The 19,200-nt window shown below is 36.1% G+C and overlaps 1 pseudogene; it reads right to left on the bottom strand.

The window, feature by feature from the left end:
• Nucleotides 1-5,552: 5,552 nt before the first annotated feature.
• LOC129509389 (ELL-associated factor 1-like) lies at nt 5,553-17,955 on the bottom strand (annotated as a pseudogene).
• Between the last annotated feature and the right edge of the window lie 1,245 nt (nt 17,956-19,200).

The following is a 19,200-nucleotide window of genomic DNA, read 5'->3' on the forward strand; positions in this document are numbered from 1 at the left end:
AGTTTGAATTTTTCTCTGTAAAATTAGAAGAATTCTCATGAATTTCTAATATCAATTTAGGTTATCTCTGTTTTCTACAGTTGTATAAGTGACTAGATATTGATAATATTTTTTATTTTTAATGTTACCTATGTTACTACTTTGATTTTTCTTTTTATTGTAATATATTTTAATCACATAAAATGTATCAAAAATGAATATGTAATTAGATAATTCATATTTAATTTAGAGGTTAATGTACACCAAACCACTATCAAGAAATATAATATTGAAATCATATTTCTTAGAAGGTCATCTGTGCCCTTCCTCAGTTAAATCATCCTTCTATCCCTAGAGATAATCTCTATTCTGAATTATGTAAATGAATTTTATCATGCCTTTCCTACTTTGCTCCTTAAAATTCAGTACTTCTTATGCTTTTTTATCAAATTGTCTTTCTCAATCTATTAACATCAGGAAATTTTCTAGACCAATCCCGTAATTTGGTGGATTACATTAATTTCCAAAAGTTAACTGACTTCCTTCACTTTTGGTGATACCCATAACTTCCTTGTTACTCATTTTCAGTTGTTTGTTTTTATTTGCTATTATTTTATTAGGATATTGATGTGATTTGAAGTGTTGGGGTCCAGAGCCTATGGCCAAGAAAGAATTCTTAAGATATCTTTGGTGCAAAAAGGTGATTTTATTCAGCACAGGGTCAGGACCTGTGGGCAGAAAGAGCTGCAATGGGGTCATGAAGAGTGGCACATTTTATACTTTCAAGTTGGAAGGAGGTTAGGGATAGCAAGCACAAGGCTTGCAGTATTATGGAAACATGGTTTCCAGGACCTTGAGGGGGCCAGCTATTGTTAGGAAAAGGTCATCTATTGCTGTTTAGTAAAAACTCAGTCATGAGACCATTCAGAGGTGTATCAGTGAGTCATATATTTGTGGGATAATTGCCAACACCTATCTTGGAGGGTAGAGATAAAGGTAAGTTTCCAAAGGAATTTTTATATGTTAAAGTAGACTCACAGGATCCTGGAGGGGTCAGGACAATGTTAAGCTAAAGTCGCCTTTTGCCCTCAGCAAAGTATTAACATGGAGGTAGATGAGTTCCTAGAGGAAGATCACTCTGCCTCTTTCAAGGACTTGTCAGTAGGCTGTAGACAGTAAGGAAATTTAATGTTTTTCTTCTGCCTTTGTTTCCCACATCAGATATTGCTACATCAATGAAGAGGTATATATATCTATATCTATATGTATGTATGCACACACATACATGTATACATACATACAGAGAAAAAGGGGTGGTCAAATGCTACCTATATTATTTCTATGCAAAAATCATCATTTTTAAATTTTTTCTATAGAAAATAATTTTAAGAGTCATGTATTACCCTTCATCACCTTACTTTAAAAAATGTTTATTAAACATATTTGGGAATAGGCATGGCCGCCCATATTGATACTCCATTTAATACTTTAAGACAAATAATTTTTATGCAGATTTACCATTGTGATTAAGTAGAATATTGTGAAATATATTCTGCAATCTATTGTCTTTCATTCCAGAAAATAAGAATATCATTTGGTGTAGAGTTAACAGATGTATGAAACGCACTGTTCAAAATGTGAACTTTTGATTTTGCAGCCATTTTCTTGTCCTCAAAAGGACATGATGAATGGTTATGCACTGACATGTGTACATACACCTACCAGATGGTACCTTGTTCCTAGCATTTTCTCAAGAGGGAGCAAAATTCACTTAAGCTGTCATTATGGCATCTCCAAAGGAAATATTCTAATTTTAGTAGTTCTCTATGAATATGAGTCTAACTTAATGTAGGGTGACTACATTCTGACATTAATGCCTCGAGGTTCAATGGGCTGGAGGCTGTATTCAAGAGCTTGAAGAATTTATGTAAAAATTATTTCAGGCTTTAATTTTGTCTGAAGCTAAACAGAATTGTATAGGCTAATTTGTAATTGTCTCCATTTCTGGGTGTCATTTCTTATTTCAGAAAGCTGTCTTCTGATACTGACCAGGTGAAGCGTTTTTGTTGTTTTTTTTTTTTTTTTGTATTGCTGACTTTTTTTTTTAACTTATAGTGATCTTTAAGAGAATAAACCAAAAAACTTTACACAGCAAATATTTTACATAAATGTAAACATGCATATCTACTTCATAATTATGCTAAATAAACTTTTAGGCACAAGATTTTAAAAGTCATTAAAGAATAAGACAATGAACCCAAGACAGGACAGAAGCAACAAAAACACACATTTCATAATGCTTCGATTGGTCTTGTCTTCCAACCTACTGGTTAAGGCCTGAGTTTCAGAAATCCTACCTTCCTTGACAAACGGAAACATCCAATTTGGCTGTACCTAATATACATCCACATAACAGACTATTATCTTTCAAAATAATGTAATAAATACATCACACACACACACACACACACACACACACACACCCTACTTAATCAGCCTCTCAATTAGGATAGCAAAGATTTTGGAATTTTCAAGTTTTCCCACCACTGAAGCACATACATATTAATACCACACACAGAAAAAAAAAATTATTCTGGTATAGAAATAAAATAGTTAATGTGTGGCATCATCACAAATCTCTAGTTTGTATTAAGTTTCCCCAAATCACATCTTTACTGTGGCTTGCCATGGCTTCTTGGGTACCTCGGATTTAAGTCTTTATACCTTACCTAATGACTCACGGGATGGTAGTCATAGAGGATGAAGAAAAGGCAATTTTAACAATTCAGTTAGAGACTGAAAAGCATGAAAATCAGCATGGATCATTTTCAGCTGTATCCAAATGCTTGGAATGTTTTCTCCAGGTCTACCCTCTGTACTCCATTGGTTGGTTTTCTCTGCCTCCTCCCCACCAGGCTATAAGCATCTGAATGTCTATTCCTGTAGACACCCCAGGGAGTAGCGATGAGAATGACAGACAAGTCCCTGCTCTTAAGGAGTTCACAGCAACCAGAGCGCAAGCAAGAGGAAGGTCAGTATGTACACAAAGCACTCCAGTGGGCTGAAACAGACAGAGTCCACGAAGATGGCACCTACAGAGCGTCGGGCCTGAGGCCTGATGGGGGAGAAGGGAGAGAGAGACTGAGAAGGCACGAGGCACAAAGAACAAGTCCAAGGAGGCTGGCACAAGCTTACTCATAAGAAGTAATCTATGAGGCCAAATTCTTGATTTCTGAAAGGAAAAGATTCCTTGTTCTGGTGGGTAAAGGTAGAGGGTAGGGAGAGGGAACCACTGAAGGCTTTGTGCAGAGAACAAACTGGAAGCGGGCTAGAGGACAAACGTGCAGTGTCAGATGGGATGGATGACAGAGGAAAGGCCTGAAACCCACAGATCTCAACTCCCCAAACCCAGTGCCACATGCAAGCATTTCCTATAGAAACAAACTTCTTGACCCGACATGCCAAAAACCACAGCTCTATCTGTATAAATCAAGACTTTAGGAGAGAGAGAGAAAAAAGAGAGGTTTAAATAGATTTTTTTTTTAGTTCAAGTTCCTGGAACCTGCCCCAGCTTGAGCAAGTTAAGATCAGTGAAACAATTCCCACATCCAGTAACAAGTCAAGTCTCCCAATCAAGATCTTCACCTTTCCTGAGCTGTCATTACCAAGGAATTATAAAACAATTACCAATTCATTATAAATTCCTACCTACCATTAAATCCACGGAAACCTCAGGATGGGCTGAGAACCCACCACAGAGTTCTAGTGTGTCCCTATTACCTATACTTGGTGGGGGGGTGAGTGTGCCACTGGATAATGGCGCCAGGCCCATATCTCCAGCTCACTGGAGCCACTGTGTGCATCAAACCGGTGATTCTGTAAGGTGCAACTCTCACCAAAGCCCCCACCATGAATCCTCTAATTCCTTTCCAGGTCCAGGTGGCTTCCATCTGCTGGCTGGGGAAGCAGAGGCCATCTTTGAGTGCAGGAACCCAAGGAAGGAAAATCATTTTTAACGTTCTTGATGCCCACTGAACCAAAGTAAATGGACATTTCTCAGGACATTCAAATTGTATTCATTCAAATTACAGAAATGGGCTACTCCATACTAATCACGGGACAATTTGTCACACATTTACTCAATGTGGAACATTTCCTAGTGACTAGTTTCCTGTAACATTCATTTGGAAACTGCACACTGCAAAAAGGCAATCTTGTGACTTTCTTCTAGTTGTATATCAAAAATACAAATCGTTCTGGGAGTCAGGCACAAACAGTGGTACAAAAGCATGAACAGAAATGCCTTCTCCAAGAATGTGCTCATTTTATATTGCAGAACTGCTTCCTATCTGGATTCTGGTTTTTGAAAACCTGCTGCTGATTCTTTTGTTCAGAAAGATTCCTTCACTATACCGCTCTTCCACTCCTACCTCCCCCTACTAAAATGCACTGAGTGAAGCACATGTAGCATGGATCTACATGGAACTAAAAGCCCCAATCTGACTGAATCTCAGGTGTTAACACAGTGGCTGCTGGTTTAATCTGCTCACCCAGACTCATGTACTTAGGGACTTTTTGGATCAGAATTTGAGCCAGAAGTACCCAACACTTTTGTCTTTTGGAATCGAATAAAAGCTCTGATGTACAACTATCAACGTCTTGCAAGAGAATCTCTGGTTCCAACCACAGAGATTCAAAGGAGGGAGAAGCAGGAAAAGCTTGGATGGGGTAGGAGACCGACCATAAGCCCGCCCTGGACTGCTTTTTCCTTATTTGTAAATGAGGGGCCTGAGCTAGCAGAGCTCTAGGGTACCCTCAGGAGGACACTCTAGGACTCCCTCCTGAAGTCCATTTCTACACAGGCTTATCAGACTGGGTCAGACAAAACTTCCTTACCACTTTGTCTCAACAGTTTAAAGTGGTTTTAACATACTTCTGTGCTGCAGTTTGAGGTTTCCCTCTCTCTCCTACCCCTCAAAGACCAGGTTTCATTTCACTGGTGCAGACCACTGGGGCAAACTGTGGCTGCTGAGGTTTAAAACTGAATCACTGGTCTGCTAAAGATAACGGCCTTTGAGTAACCTAGACCGGGGTACATTGGTCTGTTTTTCAGGAATAGTGTTAACCAAATAGAAATATATTTTTTTTTTTTTAAATTTATGATAGTCACAGAGAGAGAGAGAGAGAGAGAGAGGCAGAGACACAGGCAGAGGGAGAAGCAGGCTCCATGCACCGGGAGCCCGACGTGGGATTCGATCCCGGGTCTCCAGGATCGCGCCCTGGGGCCAAAGGCAGGCGCCAAACCGCTGCGCCACCCAGGGATCCCTAGAAATATAATTCTGTTTAGTTCTTCCATAGTTCTACTTTGCAACATGAGATTCAAAAATTACACGAGAAAATCACCCATCACCACTAAGTTATAGACTTGAATGTCTGAGCCCTCCAGAGCTTCAAACTCCTACTACAGTCATTGATCCATAGCGCGTCCCTCTCAGCAAGGGGCTCCCTATGCGAGTGCAGCCTGGTCCAGCAGCACATCTGTGCACGAGGAGCTGATTTCGAAAGCTCCGACTCTAGTCATCACTGTCACTGCCAGACTCACTCAACTGCAAGTCATTTCTGAGCGTGTTCATGAGCTGGTTGCTTCCTAGCGGCCGTCTGGTTCCGTTGGCCACGGCCGGCCTGCTGTTGCAGGGCTGCCGGTGTGCGGGCGGCGGAGGGGGCGCTGGGCCATTGCCCTCAGCCCCGCTGCTCGAGCTGTCGATGAGCTCTCGGGGTCTGAGGAACTGCTCCCACTGCTGCCGCGCATCTGTTCAAAATGTCAGCTTCGGCCCTCAGCTCTCCTTTGAGGTCCCCCGGCTGGGGTTCAGGTGAGGGGTTATCTTTCAAGGGGGGAAGTTTGGGGTCCAACTGGAGGCTTTGCAGGAGCCCTGAACGGCGTAGGTGGTGGAGGTGGCGGTGGCGGTGGCGGTGGCTGTGATGGCTGCGGGGGACGAGTGGGCTGCTGTTCCATTCGGGCTTGGATTTTACTGCTCCCGTCGGCTCTTGTTTTCTCGACCTGAATGCTGCTGCTGAGTTTTTCCAGCACAGAGTCACCAGGGCCACGATTAATAATAAGCACGCAGTCTTCCTGAGAAGGCCGTTCGTTCCCCTTGAACGCAGTCACTGGTGGTGTGGCTCCAGCGACGCGTGGCAGTGTAACTGGGACTTCATCTCCTTTGCCAGCCAACCTGAAGCTCTCCTTCGCATCAAGTATCTGCAGATGCCGGCTTAAAGTCCCAGCGAATGGTGTGGAAAGACGCCCGCGGCCGCCTCCCGAAGCTCTCCCCGAGCCGCAGGCCGTGCTCCTCGCGGTCCAGCGGCGGGTTCGCGGCCCCGCGCAGGGCCCTCGCCGCGCCCCGCGCCCCGCGCCCCGCGCCCCGCGCCCCGCGCCGGCGCTCTCCCGCGCAACCGCAGCCCGAGCTTCCGGCGCCAGCATCCGGGGAACGACGCTCCCGGGGCCGGAAGAGCAGGTCCTCTCTTCCGGTGAAGGGTTTTCTAAAGAAGCGTCACCTCGCTGATTGTGTTTGTTTGTTTTAATAGGATTTTAAACTATGTTCCAATTTTTATTTATTTATTTATTTATTTATTTATTTATTTATTTATTTATTTATTTATTCATTCATTTATTTATTTATTTATTCATTTATCTATTTATTTATTTATTTATCTATCTATCTATTTATTTATTTATTTTTTTGATCTTTTATTTTTTTTATTTATTTATGATAGTCACAGAGAGAGAGAGAGAGAGAGAGAGAGAGAGAGGCAGAGACACAGGCAGAGGGAGAAGCAGGCTCCATGCAGGAAGCCCTACGTGGGACACGATCCCGGGTCTCCAGGATCACGCCCTGGGCCAAAGGCAGGCGCTAAACCGCTGGGCCATCCAGGGTTCCCCTGTTCTAATTTTTAAAAAGTAATACATGCTTACTGCCAAAAGCTCAAGAAACAGAAAAAAACACAGAAATTTTATTTTTCAAAAATCACTCCTAATTCACCATTCAGAGAGAATAATTTTCAATATTTTGATATTTTCACTTTCAGGTGGAATATACAAGTTATATATACAATATATGTATCCATTTTACTGTTGATAGGTATTTGAGCTATTTTTTTAAAAAATACAGTTGACACACAATGTTACATTAGTTCAGGTGTACCACATAGTGATTCATCTCCCTGTGATTTATGCTCTGATCACCACAAGCATAGTACCATCTGTTACTATCTAACAGTATTACAATATATATTTTAAAGATTTTATTTATTTAGTCATGAGAGACACACACGGGGGGAGGTGGGGCAGAGACACAGGCAGAGGGAAAAGCGGGCTCCATGCAGGGAGCCTGACGTGGGACTCGATCCCGGGACTCGAGGATCATGCCCTGGGCAGAAGGAAGGCCTTAACCGCTGAGCCACCCAGGGATCCCCCGGTATTATAATATTATTGACTATATTTCTTATGCTGTGACTTTTATTCTCATGACTTATTTATTCCATAATTGGAAGCCTGTGCCTCCTATTTCCCTTCACCCATCTTGCCCATCTCTTGATCTTCCTCTCTTCCGGGTCATCAGTTCTCTGGACTTTTAAGTCTGATTCTACTTTTTGTTTGTTCATTCATTTGTTTCGTTTGATTCCACATCGGAGTGAAATCATATGGCATTTGCCTTAGTCTGACTTATTTCACTTAGCATAATACCCTCTAGGTCCATTCATGTTGTCATAAGTGGCACAATCCCATTCTATTTTATGGCTGTATTAAGTTCTGTTGTGTTATGTATATGGCATCTTTATTACCCATTTGTCTAATCGTCAAAGAAATACAAATCAAAGCCACAATGAGGTAATACCTTAAACCTGTCAAAATGGCTAAAACCAAAAAGATAAGAAATAACAAGTATTGGCAAGGATGTGGAAAGAACAGAATGCTTATGCACTGTTGATAGGATGTAAATTTCATAGCCACTGTGAAAATAGTATGGAGACTTGTCAAGAAAGTAAAATTAGAAATACTATATGACCCAATAATTCCACCACTGGGTGTTTACCCAAAGAAAAAGATACTAATTCTAATTAAAAAAAGATATGCACCCTTATGTTTTGCAGCTTATTTGCAATAGTCGAGATATGGAAGCAACCTAAGTGTTCGTTGGTAGATGAACAGGTAAGAATGATGTGAGATTATATATATAGTATATTTTATTTACATACATATATGTATATCTACATATTATATAAAATGGAATATTACATAGCCATAAAAAGGATAATCTTTTTAAAACTTGTAGGAAAAAAACCCCTGCTAGAACATGTTGTATATATCTTTTAAGAACTCTAAGTACTATTTTTGGATTTATACTATGTGGAGCTACTTGCTGGGTCATAGAGCATGCATATGTTTATCTTAGAAAGTGACAAATGATTTTCTAAGTGGCAATTCTCATTTACTAGCATTGTAACAGGCAGCACATTGGCAACACTAGATATAATCCTTTTTTAATGTTAGCCACATTTGTTTGTTAGGTACATGGATATATTACATTGTGTTAATGATTTGTATCTCTTTGATAAATTATATTGCTTACTTTTTATTTGCTAATCAGTTAATAATCTTGAGAATTGCCTGCTTGAAGCTTTGGCCAATTTTTTAAACAAGGTTTTTGTTTTTGTTTTTTTGTCAGTAGATCTTTTTCAAATCTTTATCTCTCTTGGCTACAATTTGTTTGCCATTCTGATCTCTTTTTTTTCTGTTTTTTTTTTTTTAATGCTCTGTTACTTTTTACTAAGAAATAGTATTTCATTATATGAATGTACCAGGTAACTATCATTCACTATTGAAAAGCAATTTAGTGGCTTCAACTTTTTGAAAGTTATGAATATATGTAATATTCACATACAGGTTTTGTGTACACATAAGTTTTCAAATCATTTGGGCATGATGGGTGTGACTTGAAGCATGTGATAAAATTATGATGAGCATTGCAAAACAAGAAAACTGATCCAAAGTTGCTATACCATTTTGTACCTCTATCAGTGATGAATGAGAGATCCTAGAATTCTGAATCTTCATCAGCAATTGGTTATTGTCAGTTTTTAAAATTTTAGCCATTATAGTGTACATTGTGGTGACTTCATTTGAATTTGCATTTGTTTAATGGCAAATGATGTTGAAGCTCTTTTCATATATTCATTTGCCATCCTTCTATCCTCTTTGAAGAGTTGTCTGTTCAGATGTGTTTCTTCCCATTTAAAAAATCTGGTTGTGGGCACCTGGGTGGCTCACTCATTTAAGTGTCTGCCTTCAGCTCAGGTCATGGTCCCAGGGTCCTGGGATCAAGAACCCTGTCAGACTCCCTGTTCAGTGGGTGGTCTGCTTCCCCTTCTCTTTCTGTCCCTCCTCCTGCTTGTGCACACATGCATACTTTCTCTCAAATAAATAAAATCTTTTTAAATATAGTTATTTTTTAATTTTTGAGTTGTAAGTTTTCCCAGTGTGTTTTATATACAAGGTTATAAGATATATTTTTCAAATATTTTGTCACAGCATGTGACTTTTAATTTTATTAGTAATTTCTTTAATAGAACAGAAACTTAAATGCAGTAAGATCCAACTTATGTTTTTTTTATTTTTTTAATAAAAATCTTTTAAAAAGCCATTAAATGTATATTCTAGGACTATGAGATATAATATTTGAAACTAAGAATTCTTCAGGTGATTTTTTTTTTAATTTTTTTTGTTTTTTTTTTTTATTTATTTATGATAGGCACACAGTGAGAGAGAGAGAGGCAGAGACACAGGCAGAGGGAGAAGCAGGCTCCATGCACCGGGAGCCCGACGTGGGATTCGATCCCGGGTCTCCAGGATCGCGCCCTGGGCCAAAGGCAGGCGCTAAACCGCTGCGCCACCCAGGGATCCCCTCTTCAGGTGATTTTTAAGAGCAAACTGGAGATAGAAGAAAATTGGATTTCTGAATTAAAAGACAATTTTATAGAAAAAAATCCAAACTGGAGTACAAAGAGAAAAAAGATTTTTAAAGATAGTGCTAAAAAACAAGTAAAGTATAAATTGCATGACATCTTATAGCCTACAGATTAAGTTGGGATAAATTGATATTTTAATAATACTTATCCAATCCATGAACAGAATAATTCTCCATTGATTTAGAACCCTGGTTTCTTTTATATGTGTTTTATAGTCTACCACATATATTGTTTGATTTATAACTCAGTATTGCATTTTTTGCTGTTGTTATTGCAAATGGTATTGATTGACTTTGTAATTTGAAAATTCCACTCTTCATTGCTAGCATATAGAAAAACAATTGACTTTTGTGCATTAGCCATATATCCTACAATCTTATATACATGATTTTAACTTCCAGAAGTTTTGGTTTTTTTGTTTTTGTTTTTGTTTTGTTTAGTTTTTGAAGATTATTTGAGATTTCCTACATAGACATTCATGTCAACTATGAAATGGAGTTTTATTTCTTCCTTTTCTATATGTATACTTTTTATATAAAAGAAAGAGTAGACAATATGCAAGAACAGATGGGTGATAGAATCAGAGATGGAAACTCTAAAAGGAATCAAAAGGAAATGCTATAAATAAAACAAATATGTAAGAGCAATGCCTTTGATGGGCCCATCAGTAGTCAACATAGCCAAGAGAAAAAAAAATCAGTGTTAATGTTCTTCCTTTATTAGCTCTTCACTAACACTTTCTTTTGTTATTTTATTCTTTTAGTGGTTACTCTACAGATTAAATAAAATGTGCATCCTAGATTTATCATCATTGATTGAATTCATTCATTACGACTTCTCAATGAATAAAAGAAACCTGTAACACTTAATCTTCATTTAACACCTCTTATCCTTTGTGTTAAATGTGATTTTTCAATATACCTTTCATGAGGCATTATTTTTCTTTTATTAAATAGCTAATATTCATATTCATTTATATTTATTTATCATGTTTACCTTTCTAGTATTTTTTCCCTGAAAGTTCTATGCTTCCATTTAGGATCATTTTCCTTTAACCTGAAGAAGTCCTTTGGCTAATTTTTGTACTTAACCCTGCTGACAATAATTTATACAAATATCAGGGTTTTTCTCTTAAAACCTTCACTTCTCTCATTTTAATTACTGAAAAATATTTTATCTGCATCAGAATTTTGAGTTGGCAGTATTTTCATTTTATCCTTTTAAAGATTCTCTTTGTACTTTCATCAATTTTGTTAAAAAGTTTGCCTTCAGTCTTATTGCTTTGTTTATATACTTTTCATATGGTTATATTTAAAATATCTACTTTCTAACTATCATGCAGTTAGCTGTCATTTCTTTGTATTTATTCTGCATTGGATTTGCTGAATTTCTTAAATCTGTGGTTGGTTTTTTTTCATCATATTAGGAAAATAATTGAACAATATTTCTTAACATATTTTTTATGCTCAAGTATACTTTTCCCTTTTTAAAGGAACACCAACTATAATAAGATGTTATGCAATTCATACTTTATTTGTTTCTTAGCACTATCTTTAAAAATCTTTTTCTCTTTGTACTCCAGTTTGGATTTTTTCTATAAAATTGTCTTTTAATTCAGAAATCCAATTTTCTTCTATCTCCAGTTTGCTCTTAAAAATCACCTGAAGAATTCTTGGTTTCAAATATTATACCTCGTAGTCCTAGAATATATATTTAATGGCTTTTTAAAAGATTTTATTTATTTGAGAGAGAGCATATTTTAGAGAAGATGAGAAGAGGGTGGGGGAGAGGGAGAGAGAGAAGCAGACTCCCCACTGAGGAGGACCCTGGGATCATAACCTGAGCGTGAGGTAGATACTTAGCCAACTGAGCCACCCATGTGCCCCTATTGAATGTTTTTAAATGCATTCTGTATCTGTTGAAATTCTCTTTTTTTCCCCTCCATTTTCCATCCTTTTCTCAGTTGTCTTTATCATATGGTTATAGTTATACTGATGATGTTGTCTACAGTCTCTATCTCAATTATCTCTGATTTTGCTATGATTGAATCTTTTTTGCTCTTGATTGCTTGTCACTTTCTTCCATTGGACACCATGGAAGATACGTGGTTGATGAATATTACCTTCTGAAGAGTATTTAATTAAAATCTCTCAGGCAATTAGATTATAGGCAGATTAACTTGACAGTGTTAAACTTTGAGGCTTTGTGGGGATGACTGTATTTCATTTTTTCCCTTAAAAGTAGGACATGATCAAAAAAAAAAAAAAGTAGGACATGATCCTTATTCCTAGACTATGCCATTCCGGAGTTTCTCAGTAGCTGGGCTCAGACTTCAAGTTCTGTCTCCCAATATCCTGCAAGCTCTGAAGTACTTGTCCAGCTCTCCAGCCTCTCTGAGTGATTCTCACTTCTAGACCTCCTATGCATAGCCTAGGGTTGGTAAAGAAGCTAAGAAGGGTGGTTTATATAGGATTCTGAAGCTCCTTCCCTACTTCCTTCTTTGTATGGCCAGGTGTCCCAAATCCTAGCTGTGAGGGCAGTCCTCAACTCCAACTCTGTGTCCTCTGCCTGCTGAGACCATTGCACTCTGCTTGAAACCTGTTTTCCCAGCACCATATTTTAGAACAAGGATTGTCAAATACTTTAATGGAAGAAAAGGGGTGTAGTTTACTAACCACTATTATTACAATATTCTCTTAGGGGAAAAGCCAAGGTACAAATGAAGTTCAACAGCCATGTATCCCTTCTCTCAATGATGGCACCTGCTGTCCAGACTATACCAAACAGCAGACAATTGATTTTTTTAAATGTTCTAACCAGTTTTTATAGTTTATTTAAAAAAAAATAGTGGGATGGCCTGATGACAGATATTCCATCTTTGTCTTCTCTTATTCTTATTTCCATATGAAGCTTATAGTTCAATTATGAGAAAACATAAATATTACTTAGGCTGCAATGATAAACTTCCCTGCTGACTTCAAAGATGTGAGGCATAAAGCTGAAAGAATACGGGGTGGCAATGAAGGCAAAAGAAAGAAAGAGTGGGGGAATCCTTATATATTGTTTCACTTCAACCAAATAATTTATATTATCTCCCTGCCTCAAAAAGTGAAAGTATAAGTAAATAGTGAGTCTTTTTGCTTAAAGCTTTTTAATTTGCTTTGAGTAATTTTACATTTGATATGCAGAAATCGTATTTTCTGACCAGAGAAATATATAATTATATCAGAGCAATATATAAATAATTTGAAGCCTGCCTGAAGTTTGAAATTCTCTGAACTATTTCCCATGTCCATTAGCATGTATAATTAAGAGATATTCAATTGGTCGAGGCTGTTCCATTCTCCTGATCTTTTTTGTAAAAGAGTATTTATATTTTAGAGTACATAAAAAAGATGCTTCCTGGGAGAGTTGTGTTGGAGAGCTTAAATAATGTAACTTGAGAAGCAAGTTACTTAGTATTTAGTTTAAACCTCAAATATCTTAGAATAGAAGTTATTTTCTTTCAGGAAAGTGTTTTTCAAACCCAAAGAAAATAAGTAGTATTTTTTTCTAAGTAGCTGGAAAGAATCGGGGGCAAAAAACCCCACAGAAGTTCATCAGATGCAATACTTAAGTGTCAAGGTCATTTGTAGGCATTCAAATTCTGACTTAACTCAGTTCTCAACCTTTTCTCCACTCTGAAGTGATGTTTGTGGATGTTAAATACAAATGACTTGGTTTATTTTTACCAGCATTGCATTTGTAAAACCACAAACCTATTGCAAATAAATGTCCTTGATTTATCATTTTCCTCCAGTGAGCTCAATCCAATATAAAATAAAGAATATCAAACTGGCACAAAGAGACATTCCTTGCTGAAACTGCCTGAGGTACATTCATGCAGAAGAAAACTCTGAAATATTTCCAAAAAAAAATGGTTACATTGCCTCTAAAAAGAAAGTGTTTAAAATCTAAGTATAGTGTCAACTCCTTACATGTCATATAACTGATGTTCCCATTCTAGATATAAACTCTGACATATAGAATTAAGGATTAAAGGACACCGAGGAAAATTATATTTGACATATGTTGTAATTGATGATCTATGGACATATGAACTCACTTTGTACAGGAGGAACTCCACAGATTCCTAATAAAAATTCTAAGAGCTACCGTTTATTGAGTACTTAATACAGTGTCAAACACTTTGCATAGGTTATCAGTTTTAAATCTTCCAATATGTTATAAAGTTTTACCTCCATTGTGTAACAAATGAAACTATGACCCAAGATGGTTAGGTGATTTGTCACAATTCTAAGAGCTAGTCCAAAGCAATGAGCTAGTGTCAAACACTCCTTACCCCATGTCTCTCTGGATTCAAGCCTGGGGATTTCAGTGCCTTGCCATTTTGCCTTTGAACTAATTTGACTGTTTTATATGTGGAGCTCAATAAGTTTTTTGGCTAAACAATGATAAGTTCAGAGAGAGCAAGACCATTTCGTTTATGTCCAGATGGATGTGGATTTTCATTATTTTATTCACTCATTTGTTAACTCATTTAATAAATACTTATTGAATGCATATCTCCTGGACATTAGATATTAACAAAACAGATAAAATTACTTAGCTTATGGAAATCATCTTCTAGTTAAGGAAAACTGACAATAAGCTTAAGAAAAAAATATTAATAATAGTAATTAATTTATAATAGTGATAAGTTCTCTGAAAATTATGAGATATGATAGAAATGGAATGAAATTTAGTTACCCTGGTCTGAGAGACCTTTCTAGTTGAAGTAACATTGGAGTTGGTAAAATGCATAACTCACCTGCTACATTTTAAAAACTGAATTTCATACTTGTCAAGTCTTAAGTTTGGTTAATTCGAATTCAAATTTGCCCTCCATTTCTATGTAATATTGCTCCAGAGGAAGAGTCATTGAGCTGCTCAAATAGAGATGCATCCTATTATTGCTAATAGTCTTTTTTAAATCACAGATACTGCTCTATGATAAGAATATTTTCTTGAAAAGGTAATTGGCTCCTGTGATAGTATAACTTCAAAGAAAAAGTGATTATTTTTCCCACTGATGTTCTTTGCCATTTCAAAGAGCCTCTGTTGCCATTGTTAGTCTTGTTGAACATGGTTCCAATTAAGGAAAGTGACCTGATTAGTGGAAGAGGTATGCCAATTCATGAGATGGTGGTGAGCTTCTTTTTTTCCCCCTCTTGTGTTAGGAAAAGCATTAACCAACCTGGCAGATATCTGGGGGAAATGTCTTCAGAATACCCAATAGTCATTTGGGCACTGTTTAACTGGTTTTCTTGAATTGAATGACTGTAAGAACCAAATATTTCCCTAATATTTACCTTACAATATAACAAGAAAGATTTCAGACTAAAATTAAACACATGCACACACAAAATTCTTCTTGCAATGGTGATACATTGCTCTATTTATTGTCTGCTTACTTCACTAAGGTAAACTCAGAGTTAAATTTTTATTTGGAATGTTTCCTGATAGCATTTGATACATCAAATAAAAATTTTGTATGTAGAGGCAGTTAGAAACTTGCTTTGCATGAGGTAACATGTCACTGGTAAGAAAGGCTTTAGGGATATTATTAGTTTGAAGGACAAAATATCAGATGCCTGTTAAAGCTCTAAAATAACATTATAAACTGTAACTATGTATTTTACCATGTTCAAACTGTGATAAAATAATATTTATATTCTTATTAACAAAGAGGTAAAGCACATTTTTGCTTCCTATTCACTGAAGTGATATAATCTCTAAATTATTGAAGTGATATAATCTCTAAATCTCTAAAGGTGAGAATAGCACCACTTGCTCTCTTTGCTTCCTTTAATTATTTAGCATTAGCTTTGACAAAATATTACTGTAGATTTATTGCAAAGAATTTCACTTCACTAGTGCTTAGGACTTGTTGTGAAAGCATGGCCAAACCTTAATTCTCCATGGCTTGTGTACGTGGCATTGAAATAGCTATATTTCCAAAACAAAGCTCAAAATTGGTAGACAAGATATGGCAGGTGCCATATACAATGAACAATTGCTAAAGGCAAGATTTGGTAACCAATTTTTTTTGTTGTTGTTAACTCCTTCATATCTTCTCTGAACAACAATTCTCTCTTTCTGAATTTTAGTTCCACAGATGTTCAATCCTCTGTTTCTCTAGCACATTCTTTGTAAGATCCATTAGGGATGGTTTTTTAGAAAGAAAAAAAAAATATTTCCTGTTTTTCTCCACTTGCTATCTCTTTGTAATGATGTTAAATAATGGTGCTTACTTCTCTGAGAATCCTCTAAGAATCAAGTGTGACTTCATTTGCCCAAGTAATTCAGCTAATTTATTCAATTATCTGAAATCCCCAGAATAACTCAGCATCTCAGCAATTAATATGAAAACTTAGCTGTCCATTTCCTATTCTTCCTGTTGCATAACACATACATGAACATGAGAGTATTTCCAGAGGCAAACCAGATAGCTTGCGTTACGTGTTGTCTAACAATTTACTCAGGACCTCTCATCCTTCCACTTTGTATATTGAAAGTAAAAAGTAATTACGTACAGATTCACAAATGGTGTTGAAATGAAAGCACATAAATCTAACCCTCTAAATACAATAGTTGAAATATCTAAATATTTTTTTGATTGTGGAAAATAACTTTATTTTTCTGTAACTTCCAATTATAGGAAGTTATGAATTTTTTATTAAATAAACTGAAAGTGCTATTTTCTATTAATTTGCAGTTCAAAATAGCCTGATCCTATATCTCAAACACTATCAGTGGTTATGTGGTAATGTAAATCATTGCACGTTTTTTGGATAATTTTCAGCAAGTAACTGTAAATACTTTAAAAATGTATATCTCCTTTGCCCTACCAACACCAGGAACTTAACTTAACCTATGGAAATAATATGTATAATTATATATATGATTATATATATGGTCAATGAATATATATAGAATATCCAATGATCTATGTATAGATTAATTGAATATATATATATATATATGGTAATTCATTTGTAGAGAGATAGGTACATTCATTTTAAATTGCTCAGGGTTTTTTTGTTGTTGCTTTTAAGTCAATGGATCATGAGGGTAGTTTTTAAATGCCTACTTGTCCATCTCCCATAATTGAAATTTTCTAGCTGTATCAGCTATTACTGGGCAGAAAGCATTATTTTTTTAATCCTAATTCTACATATACGCTTGAAAGGTTTACACTTGAAATTAATACGGACTCATAATGTACATTTTATGTTTTATAATAACAAGATGAAACTTTAATTTCTTCAACAGGGAAAGATTATCTTTTCATACTACATTTTATGAATTTCAGCAAGTCAATCCTCTATTTTTGTACATGAGGTAAATAGAGTTGCTAAGAAGGGAAATGATTTACATAAGACCTACAGGTCTTTTGTTATGCAACTGAGAAATTATGATTTGAGGGTCAGCTCAGCATATTTTCAAATATAGTACATGCCTTCCCTTTACCACTGCCTGTCTATATAGAAGATATAAAAATAACTGATATAAAATATGTTCAGATATTTTAAAACATTGCTTAAAAATAGTTATAGAATATAAAACTTTTTTAAAATAAGCATATATTTAGATTAGTGCCTAACATAACATTTGTCATTTCCTAAATCACTCAGTCTTTTTACTGGAAGGAAGGGAGGGGAGGGAAGCATACTCTCGACATACATGAATTATAAGGTATATCAGCCATACTTGAATTGTCATTCATTTAAAAACATATCTATGGCTCTAAAGACATAAGTAAATTTTAAAAGTATCCTTTTTTTAAAGATTGCTTTAAATATATTTGGATGCAGAGGTTTTTAAAGCAAATACAAAGAAATATTGATGGATTATGGTTTTCCCCACACATTAAGGATACCTGCTGGTTAACACTATATTTTCACTTCCCATTTTGTCTTTTAATTTAATTTAATTTAGTGATAAATAATTGAATACATCTCTCATTATATTACATTAACACATTATACTCATTAATTACATTACATTACATTACATTACATTATACTCATTTAATTACATTAACAAAGGATGTATTCATCTCATAGGAAGTTAGCTCCCTTGCATCCTCATTTATGCATGAATCTTTTTGAGAAATTTGTCATGATGATTTAAATGTTTTCTAAATAAGGGGGGGTAAAGATGATATACTTAATCACTGATCAGAAACTATAAAATGATAATCTTAATACTTTTTAAAAAATCATAAATAGATAATATCAAATGTTAGTACATTGTTGAGCTATTGAATATAATGCTGGTGGGAGAATGAGTTTATATAATGACTTTGAAAAATTAGTATTACCTGATAAAACTGAGTTTACTTATACCACATGTCCAGTATTTTCATTCCTAAGTACATGCCCTATATAGTCAGTCAATCCTTCATGTGCACCAGGAGAAATATTCAAGAATGTTTATAGTTTGTAATTGAAAGAAGAGCAACCAATTCAATAACTACCATTAGATGAGGTAAATAATTTGTTGGGTTTTTTAAATTTGTGAAATAGTAATACAGTAGACTGTTCTACAGTAAAAAAAATATGTATGTATGTATGTATGTATGTATGTATGTATGTACTGGGCTGAGTGTCTCAGTGGTTGAGCATCCGCCTTTGGCTCTGGTCCTTATCCCAGGGTCCTGGGATGGAGTCCCGCATCAGGCTCCCTGCAGAGACCCTGCTTCTCCCTCTGCCTATGTCTCTGCCTCTCTCTATATCTCTCATGAATAAATAAATAAAATCTTTAAATATATAGCTAGATTGGGGATCCCTGGATGGCTCAGCAGTTTAGTGCCTGCCTTCGGCCCAGGGTGTGGTCCTGGAGTCCTGGGATCGAGTCCCATGTTGGGTTCCCTGCATGGAGCCTGCTTCTCTCTCTGCCTGTGCCTCTGCCTCTCTCTGTGTGTGTGTCTCATGAATAAATAAATAAAATCTTTGTAAATAAATAAGTAAATAAATAAATAGCTAGATAAAAAAACATGGATAAATCAAAGATGTAAATTGAGGGGAAAAATGAAGGTAGTATTGTAATTCCATTAAGATATATTTCAAATGAAACAAAACTTTTAGAGATATAAACGTAAACCACTAAAGGAAAGCAAAGAAACAATGAAGAAATTCAATATGTGTTACTCTG

Source organism: Nyctereutes procyonoides, unplaced genomic scaffold (assembly GCF_905146905.1).
Source record: "Nyctereutes procyonoides isolate TBG_1078 unplaced genomic scaffold, NYPRO_anot_genome, whole genome shotgun sequence".
In the NCBI taxonomy this organism is placed as follows: Eukaryota; Metazoa; Chordata; class Mammalia; order Carnivora; family Canidae; genus Nyctereutes; species Nyctereutes procyonoides.